The sequence below is a fragment of the Agrilus planipennis genome, unplaced genomic scaffold (assembly GCF_000699045.2).
Source record: "Agrilus planipennis isolate EAB-ADULT unplaced genomic scaffold, Apla_2.0 scaffold139, whole genome shotgun sequence".
Taxonomy (NCBI): Eukaryota; Metazoa; Arthropoda; class Insecta; order Coleoptera; family Buprestidae; genus Agrilus; species Agrilus planipennis.
In genome coordinates, this window is record NW_020438984.1 from 813,258 (window position 1) to 822,875 (window position 9,618).

A 9,618-nucleotide genomic window follows, 5' to 3' on the forward strand; every position below is an offset into this window, starting at 1 on the left:
TATTATTTGAGCTATTTATATGTGTAAGCNAAACGCCGTTACCGATCCTGTTCGCAGCACCAGTTATTTTTGTTTAAAATAAAAATCCGTTTTTAAAAACAGGAAAACTTTATTTAAACAAAATTTGAAAAGTGATTCACAAATGAGATGTCTCGAGGACCAATACACTTGTATAAATGAAAAAGTAAGTTTGGACACGAGTATTTATATACCGTGTTCTGCTGATATTGCAGGAAATGTTTATTTTATCAGAACAATAGATTGCATTGATCTAATAGACAATTTGTGTATACAATGATTTCATTGTTTTAAGACTGCAATATAACTTGCATTTCTTCAGTGGCTGCGATACAACATCAGCAGTATTTCATTAAGGAAAAATTAAATTTATGAATGTGCTCCGAAAAACTCCAGATTTAAAGCTAGAGAATGCTTCCTTCTTGAATTATACAGCTACAGTAATTCGAAAATTAAAAAAATATGTCTTTAAACAACTACACATCAGCATATAAAAAAAATTAATATTGCGTCACTAACAGAAGCAGCCGCACGACAACATTCGTTCCGAACCTCCCACCAGGTTCAACAGTGTGGTATGGGAATGAACAAAATGCAGAGCAATGGAGATGAAAAAAAAAACAAGAATGGGCTAATTCCTGTCACCACACTCGAGCTCTCAGCTCCAGAAAACTTGTTAAAACGTATTTCTTGCAAATACAAAAAGGGATGTCAGAAAGCTTGAGGATGCAGGAAGGCTGGGTTAAAGTACTCTGTTATATGCACGAATTGTAGCGATACTTATGGTAACTCGCAAGTTCTATTACAAAATAGCGATAAAGAGGAAGAAACAGAGACTATTATTGAGGAAACATATGATAAAATCGAAAACGAAGAGGATTGCGATGAAACTGATAATCCCATCGTCGATGATGTGGATGAAATTCCGATCTGTGACGTTTCGATTGGTACTACAGACAATGAATTTGCAACGCCTGATCCATCAAGAACAGCGAAGCGAAGGAAATGCGCTAAATTTCAGGATATTGAATTGCATGTAAATTAGGCCTATTGGGGATACCACGATAAAAAAAGAGCCGCTTACTCTACCTCAAGGTGGTGTGCAAAAGTTTTTGGTCAAAATGAGTGTTGAAGTACTCTTTGCGACGCTCGTACGCTATTGATTTTATGAAAAAAAAGGTTGATACATAAATTGCAGGTAATTGTCTCTAGTTCCATTTTGTATATAACTGTTTTTATCGTAAAATAAGTCGGAAAGGAGATATTGTCAAAACACTGCTTTTAGACGCCATTTTCCAAAATGGCGGCGCCAGCGACGAAAATACGAGGTGCAAAGTTGAAATTCGGAAAGAGCACATCAAAATCTATAAAATTACCGATTTTCAAAACTCCCGGAAAACTTTCGAGGTAACCTCTATCTTTCGAACCAAATCAGTGTACTAATATGACAATCGGTTAAAGGTTTAGTTGGTTAGTTTTCTTGTTTACTTACCCTTATTACAAAATGTTGAATTTTAGATTAGCTTCAACACATATGCCTGCCCGTGAGATCTATTTATAAGTTTCTCTTAAAGCTATTCGACAAAAGATACATTTCTACCTTTACAAAGAGGAATTTTTACCTCGGAAGACATAACGAAATCACATAAAACCGACGAAATTTAACTTTTTGTGCTTAATATGTAGAATAGATTTAAAGTTTTGGAATGCCGCTATTTTTTGGTCACCACATAAGCTCTGCACCAAAACAAAATGAAATTCAAATCGAAAACTTATTTCGTGTTTCATAATGCAACATAGGTATGTATTATATGTAGTTGTTATGCAGTTTGGATTAGAAAATAAACTCAATCAGGGCGCGTCTTCAGAAGCGCTAAAGCTTATCAGCAAATGATTGTAATTTTTATTCGGGAAGTAGTGATGTAACATACTTAAAGTACCATATTTTAACAATTTTATGTAAACCTCCTATAGTTAAACAGTATGGCCACAAGCCAATGAAAAAAAAAGTATTTTTTAAGCGTTGGGATAAGCACAACTTAACAACTACTAAAAATAGAAGACAAACAGTAAATTTTTGAATGGAAAATTTAATTTTTAATTATTACTAAATAGAATAAAATAAACATACTATGAACTAGTTAAAACTAGAACGTAATAATTATTCATGCACATTTTTACGAATATATTATATAAAATAATGATATTATGTAAGACAACTATTTTAGACGTATGATTGACACAACAACATAAAGTGAAAATAATTACAACCTAATGTTACTAATACAAATATGATCTATCTGTAATTAAAATACCAAATGAATCCATTTCAATCTCGATATTATTCCGCATCATGGTAATGAACCCTGAAATTTGAATAAGAACATGGTAGAGCAGTAACAAAAAATGAAATCAATATCGCAAATAATATTACAACAGCACATTTAGTGTGGTAGATTGAGGGGGGGTTGACTGTTATTGCATTTGTTTGCAAAAGATTGTAGGTAGTTGAAAGTAATTTGTAAGATGTTTTTATCTAAAAAAAGTTATTAGAAACAAAATACACATCCATAAATCAATTTAACGTATAATCTTGATGTACTTACACTCTAGCGCACTAATTATGATTGTTAAATATTCGTATTTTTCTTGTTTTCGTTTCTTTGTTGACCCACTAATACCATCCCAGAGTTACAGCAGTAATTATATTGAACTGATGCTGTCCTGATTCCTAAAGTACGTCGTCGACTGGAGATGCCTCCTAACGTTTCGCTAGCACGAGTGGCGAGTTTCTTCAGAGGTCTTTCCGTCTCCGTTAAGAAGCAACTATAACCAACTACGGCCTTTAGTCCCAAATCAGGACAGCATAAGATCATCTACTGACCACGAAAGTCAATTTGTAATTATATTATTGTTCTACCTGCATTAAATATTACTACAATGGGGAACTTGACAGAAACTTTAATTAGAACTGTGAATCATACGACCTGTATCGGCAAAAATACTTAATAAGAAAAAGTTAATGAAGAAATGAAATAAACTGTAATGACCACATAAACTATGTTATCTTAGGAAGATTTGTTTGACAGAGTAAGCAAATGAAACGCTTGTAATGGAGGTAGCGTAAGAACGCATTATGGATTGAAAAATAAATGCTCTATTTCCAAAAGCGCTATCGAAACATATTGAAAGTATACAAAACTTAGAACGTCGAAAAGGTATGTCCCGAAAAGTTGTCGTCAGATCTATAACTTCCCAAGACTTCAATGAACGTGGTCAAATCGATCTGATAGGTTATCAGTCAATGCCAAATGGCGATAATAAAGGAATATTTAATTATCAGGACCACAGTACTAAGTGCTCATATCTTCCACCGTTAAAATGCGAAAGAGCAGCGGAAGTAGCAGATGAGCTATTGAAAATTATATAACTTTCGGAGCCCTCAAAATAACACAGTGCGGAACGGTCGAGATCTAGTAATAGTGGAGTTAAAAGAAATGTGTTCAGAATATAGTATCACAAAACGTAGACCGCGATATCTATAATCAGGGTAGCATCAAGTGAAATTGTCAAGACGTCGAAAATATACTTCGAGCAAGAATGACTGATAATCATTGTAAAAATTGGTCTGTTGGTTTACGTTTTGTGTAATAGCAAAAATAAAAACGTTCTTTCTAAGTTATAGGCCGTTGTTCGTATACATGCTCGACATTTTAACTGAAAAAATTTAAAAGCTCTGCGCAGAAAAGTCAAAAGAGTCAACAAATCGGGGATGAAATAGAAGAATTAACACCAAGTTCAAAACTTCCAGTGAATCTGCAGAAAAAATTGGCGAAAGAGATTCAGCTGACTTACTATCTGATGCCGATATAGAGGTGGACAATACCGTCAATGTTAGTGGTACAAATGGTGAGGACAATGTTGGAAGAACCTGATTTATTATCTAATGCTGACGTGAAACCAGGTAATGATTTTGACGTTACAAATACGGTAGTTGAAAATGTAAATTTTATACAATATGCGTCTAAGGAGGAGGAAGTAAAGACACAAGAGGTAATGGGTAATATTTTGGATGAAGATGAAAAAAAATCAGAGTGAGAGGCAAAGCTTTGAAAAAAGAAAAAATGCTAAGCACCTCAGATAAAAAAAGAGCAATCCTCCTGCGTTTTACTGTCACTACCAAAGCGTATTTCAAGTTAAAAGGTTCATTCGGAAATTAAACTCTTAAAAAAGCTAAAGCAAATTTTATTAACGCTGATGAAGTAGATAAAACCAAATTTTTAAGCATACGCCAAATAGTGGGGGTCGTGTCAAATGATCAGATGTTATCGAAATGTTTATGTAAACCGTAATCGATGTCATTTCAGCCTTTCTTGAGTTAACAAATATGTAGCTGTAATCTGAGTTTGTCACTGGTTTATTTTCTCTTTTTTATTTTTTATGTATCCATACATTTTTCTAAGACTATGCATTTTTTACGTATCTGTACACACTTAATAGCATTTTTTAACTATTATTTCAACGAATTCGTATGAAACAACGTTGTAGGATAACCCTTATAACCAACTTATATGCTCACACGATCAATAGCTTCAAAGATAATTAAATTTATAGAAAAAAAATTCGCTACCGCAACCCAAACTAAAAAGAATCATAACTTCCAGAAACACATCGCGCGAAAAAGCCTGTTCTGACTCTCCAGGTGCTCGGAGACAACTCACCAGCCGCTCGTTCGTTAGCTAGAAAAGCCCTCTACCGAATCCAGTCGGTGCGCGCACGCTCCGAACTATAGTCGCGGCGGAAGGAAATCAGTCCTAATACTTTCCGGGCAAACCCTGTATATTGTTTGTTCGGGTTATTTGGGATCGGTAGAGACTTTCACAAAATTAGTGATGAAACGCATTAGAATATTCGATGAAATTCTTAAAAGTTCTGTTCCCCATTCTTCTTCAATCCTCTTGAACCCCACACCTGACACCAAATATAAAAAATCTTTCGCATTACTACTAATTTATTTAAATAATTAACACCACTATTATTATTAATTAAATAGTCGTTCACTATTTTTTTGTACATCTTATAGCTTCTTCGCTCTGATATTACTTTCTGTCGCCTCGTAATTAAAACGCTATTGAACTAAACATCAATAATTAAGTTATAAACATATAAACCTGTAAGAGTCTGATGTTACCAGCAACCACAAGAACGATAAGACAAGTTTTTCAATTTCGATGTTTTGTCGACATCCCTTCGCTTCATATTATTAACTGCCTGCCTTGTTCATTGCCTTGTCACATTAAGATTTTTTCTTCACCATTATGAAAATCATCTTTTTATGTCTTATTAATCATTGCCTTTCATTCACGCTTCTGGCGTCTGCTCGTATGATCGTAATCATTTTTTGAAAAGCATTTTGCCAATTTCCATTTGCTTTTGGACATTAAGAATAAATTTCGACTGAAAACACCTAATGCCAATTTTGCACTTCGATATGACCCTATCATGTCATATCTTCCTAGACTAAAGTACACTCTACCCACTCTCAACATTTCTGGACGCACCGATCCAGCATTATTGGAAACAGGATAAGAAGAGGAATCGAACGGTGAAATAAAATATAATAGGTATCACTTGAAAAAGTTTGAAGTTCTCAACTTTGATTTTTTCTCTAAACGCCTTGTATAAATTATGAAGCTAGTGTTGGCATAACGTTAACTCGATGACTCGAATGTAACTCGTAAAGATTTCAATGCTAATTTTTTGTAGAAGTTATACATTTTTATACAGGGTGTTTCTGAAATAATCTAAGCTAACAAATAACAAACAATACATGAGCAAAAAAATTTTGTCATGACAGTAGTGTAGGTACTGTATTTTCTGGTATGCACATTTTTACGAATATATTATATAAAATAATGATATTATGTAAGACAACTATTTTAGACGTATGATTGACACAACAACATAAAGTGAAAATAATTACAACCTAATGTTACTAATACAAATATGATCTATCTGTAATTAAAATACCAAATGAATCCATTTCAATCTCGATATTATTCCGCATCATGGTAATGAACCCTGAAATTTGAATAAGAACATGGTAGAGCAGTAACAAAAAATGAAATCAATATCGCAAATAATATTACAACAGCACATTTAGTGTGGTAGATTGAGGGGGGGTTGACTGTTATTGCATTTGTTTGCAAAAGATTGTAGGTAGTTGAAAGTAATTTGTAAGATGTTTTTATCTAAAAAAAGTTATTAGAAACAAAATACACATCCATAAATCAATTTAACGTATAATCTTGATGTACTTACACTCTAGCGCACTAATTATGATTGTTAAATATTCGTATTTTTCTTGTTTTCGTTTCTTTGTTGACCCACTAATACCATCCCAGAGTTACAGCAGTAATTATATTGAACTGATGCTGTCCTGATTCCTAAAGTACGTCGTCGACTGGAGATGCCTCCTAACGTTTCGCTAGCACGAGTGGCGAGTTTCTTCAGAGGTCTTTCCGTCTCCGTTAAGAAGCAACTATAACCAACTACGGCCTTTAGTCCCAAATCAGGACAGCATAAGATCATCTACTGACCACGAAAGTCAATTTGTAATTATATTATTGTTCTACCTGCATTAAATATTACTACAATGGGGAACTTGACAGAAACTTTAATTAGAACTGTGAATCATACGACCTGTATCGGCAAAAATACTTAATAAGAAAAAGTTAATGAAGAAATGAAATAAACTGTAATGACCACATAAACTATGTTATCTTAGGAAGATTTGTTTGACAGAGTAAGCAAATGAAACGCTTGTAATGGAGGTAGCGTAAGAACGCATTATGGATTGAAAAATAAATGCTCTATTTCCAAAAGCGCTATCGAAACATATTGAAAGTATACAAAACTTAGAACGTCGAAAAGGTATGTCCCGAAAAGTTGTCGTCAGATCTATAACTTCCCAAGACTTCAATGAACGTGGTCAAATCGATCTGATAGGTTATCAGTCAATGCCAAATGGCGATAATAAAGGAATATTTAATTATCAGGACCACAGTACTAAGTGCTCATATCTTCCACCGTTAAAATGCGAAAGAGCAGCGGAAGTAGCAGATGAGCTATTGAAAATTATATAACTTTCGGAGCCCTCAAAATAACACAGTGCGGAACGGTCGAGATCTAGTAATAGTGGAGTTAAAAGAAATGTGTTCAGAATATAGTATCACAAAACGTAGACCGCGATATCTATAATCAGGGTAGCATCAAGTGAAATTGTCAAGACGTCGAAAATATACTTCGAGCAAGAATGACTGATAATCATTGTAAAAATTGGTCTGTTGGTTTACGTTTTGTGTAATAGCAAAAATAAAAACGTTCTTTCTAAGTTATAGGCCGTTGTTCGTATACATGCTCGACATTTTAACTGAAAAAATTTAAAAGCTCTGCGCAGAAAAGTCAAAAGAGTCAACAAATCGGGGATGAAATAGAAGAATTAACACCAAGTTCAAAACTTCCAGTGAATCTGCAGAAAAAATTGGCGAAAGAGATTCAGCTGACTTACTATCTGATGCCGATATAGAGGTGGACAATACCGTCAATGTTAGTGGTACAAATGGTGAGGACAATGTTGGAAGAACCTGATTTATTATCTAATGCTGACGTGAAACCAGGTAATGATTTTGACGTTACAAATACGGTAGTTGAAAATGTAAATTTTATACAATATGCGTCTAAGGAGGAGGAAGTAAAGACACAAGAGGTAATGGGTAATATTTTGGATGAAGATGAAAAAAAATCAGAGTGAGAGGCAAAGCTTTGAAAAAAGAAAAAATGCTAAGCACCTCAGATAAAAAAAGAGCAATCCTCCTGCGTTTTACTGTCACTACCAAAGCGTATTTCAAGTTAAAAGGTTCATTCGGAAATTAAACTCTTAAAAAAGCTAAAGCAAATTTTATTAACGCTGATGAAGTAGATAAAACCAAATTTTTAAGCATACGCCAAATAGTGGGGGTCGTGTCAAATGATCAGATGTTATCGAAATGTTTATGTAAACCGTAATCGATGTCATTTCAGCCTTTCTTGAGTTAACAAATATGTAGCTGTAATCTGAGTTTGTCACTGGTTTATTTTCTCTTTTTTATTTTTTATGTATCCATACATTTTTCTAAGACTATGCATTTTTTACGTATCTGTACACACTTAATAGCATTTTTTAACTATTATTTCAACGAATTCGTATGAAACAACGTTGTAGGATAACCCTTATAACCAACTTATATGCTCACACGATCAATAGCTTCAAAGATAATTAAATTTATAGAAAAAAAATTCGCTACCGCAACCCAAACTAAAAAGAATCATAACTTCCAGAAACACATCGCGCGAAAAAGCCTGTTCTGACTCTCCAGGTGCTCGGAGACAACTCACCAGCCGCTCGTTCGTTAGCTAGAAAAGCCCTCTACCGAATCCAGTCGGTGCGCGCACGCTCCGAACTATAGTCGCGGCGGAAGGAAATCAGTCCTAATACTTTCCGGGCAAACCCTGTATATTGTTTGTTCGGGTTATTTGGGATCGGTAGAGACTTTCACAAAATTAGTGATGAAACGCATTAGAATATTCGATGAAATTCTTAAAAGTTCTGTTCCCCATTCTTCTTCAATCCTCTTGAACCCCACACCTGACACCAAATATAAAAAATCTTTCGCATTACTACTAATTTATTTAAATAATTAACACCACTATTATTATTAATTAAATAGTCGTTCACTATTTTTTTGTACATCTTATAGCTTCTTCGCTCTGATATTACTTTCTGTCGCCTCGTAATTAAAACGCTATTGAACTAAACATCAATAATTAAGTTATAAACATATAAACCTGTAAGAGTCTGATGTTACCAGCAACCACAAGAACGATAAGACAAGTTTTTCAATTTCGATGTTTTGTCGACATCCCTTCGCTTCATATTATTAACTGCCTGCCTTGTTCATTGCCTTGTCACATTAAGATTTTTTCTTCACCATTATGAAAATCATCTTTTTATGTCTTATTAATCATTGCCTTTCATTCACGCTTCTGGCGTCTGCTCGTATGATCGTAATCATTTTTTGAAAAGCATTTTGCCAATTTCCATTTGCTTTTGGACATTAAGAATAAATTTCGACTGAAAACACCTAATGCCAATTTTGCACTTCGATATGACCCTATCATGTCATATCTTCCTAGACTAAAGTACACTCTACCCACTCTCAACATTTCTGGACGCACCGATCCAGCATTATTGGAAACAGGATAAGAAGAGGAATCGAACGGTGAAATAAAATATAATAGGTATCACTTGAAAAAGTTTGAAGTTCTCAACTTTGATTTTTTCTCTAAACGCCTTGTATAAATTATGAAGCTAGTGTTGGCATAACGTTAACTCGATGACTCGAATGTAACTCGTAAAGATTTCAATGCTAATTTTTTGTAGAAGTTATACATTTTTATACAGGGTGTTTCTGAAATAATCTAAGCTAACAAATAACAAACAATACATGAGCAAAAAAATTTTGTCATGACAGTAGTGTAGGTACTGTATTTTCTGGCATG

General features: G+C 34.1%; 2 long non-coding RNA genes across 2 annotated transcripts; both read right to left on the reverse strand.

Annotated features, from left to right (window-relative positions):
- Window positions 1-1,898: 1,898 nt before the first annotated feature.
- LOC108737547 lies at window positions 1,899-4,762 on the reverse strand. The gene is made up of 2 exons (XR_001937875.1): window positions 2,625-4,762; window positions 1,899-2,554 (listed from the first exon to the last, which is right to left on the reverse strand). It is a non-coding gene; the product is annotated as an uncharacterized LOC108737547 (long non-coding RNA).
- Window positions 4,763-5,903: 1,141 nt separating this feature from the next.
- LOC108737549 lies at window positions 5,904-8,477 on the reverse strand. Its single transcript, XR_001937877.1, has 2 exons — window positions 6,340-8,477; window positions 5,904-6,269 (listed from the first exon to the last, which is right to left on the reverse strand). It is a non-coding gene; the product is annotated as an uncharacterized LOC108737549 (long non-coding RNA).
- Window positions 8,478-9,618: the final 1,141 nt, after the last annotated feature.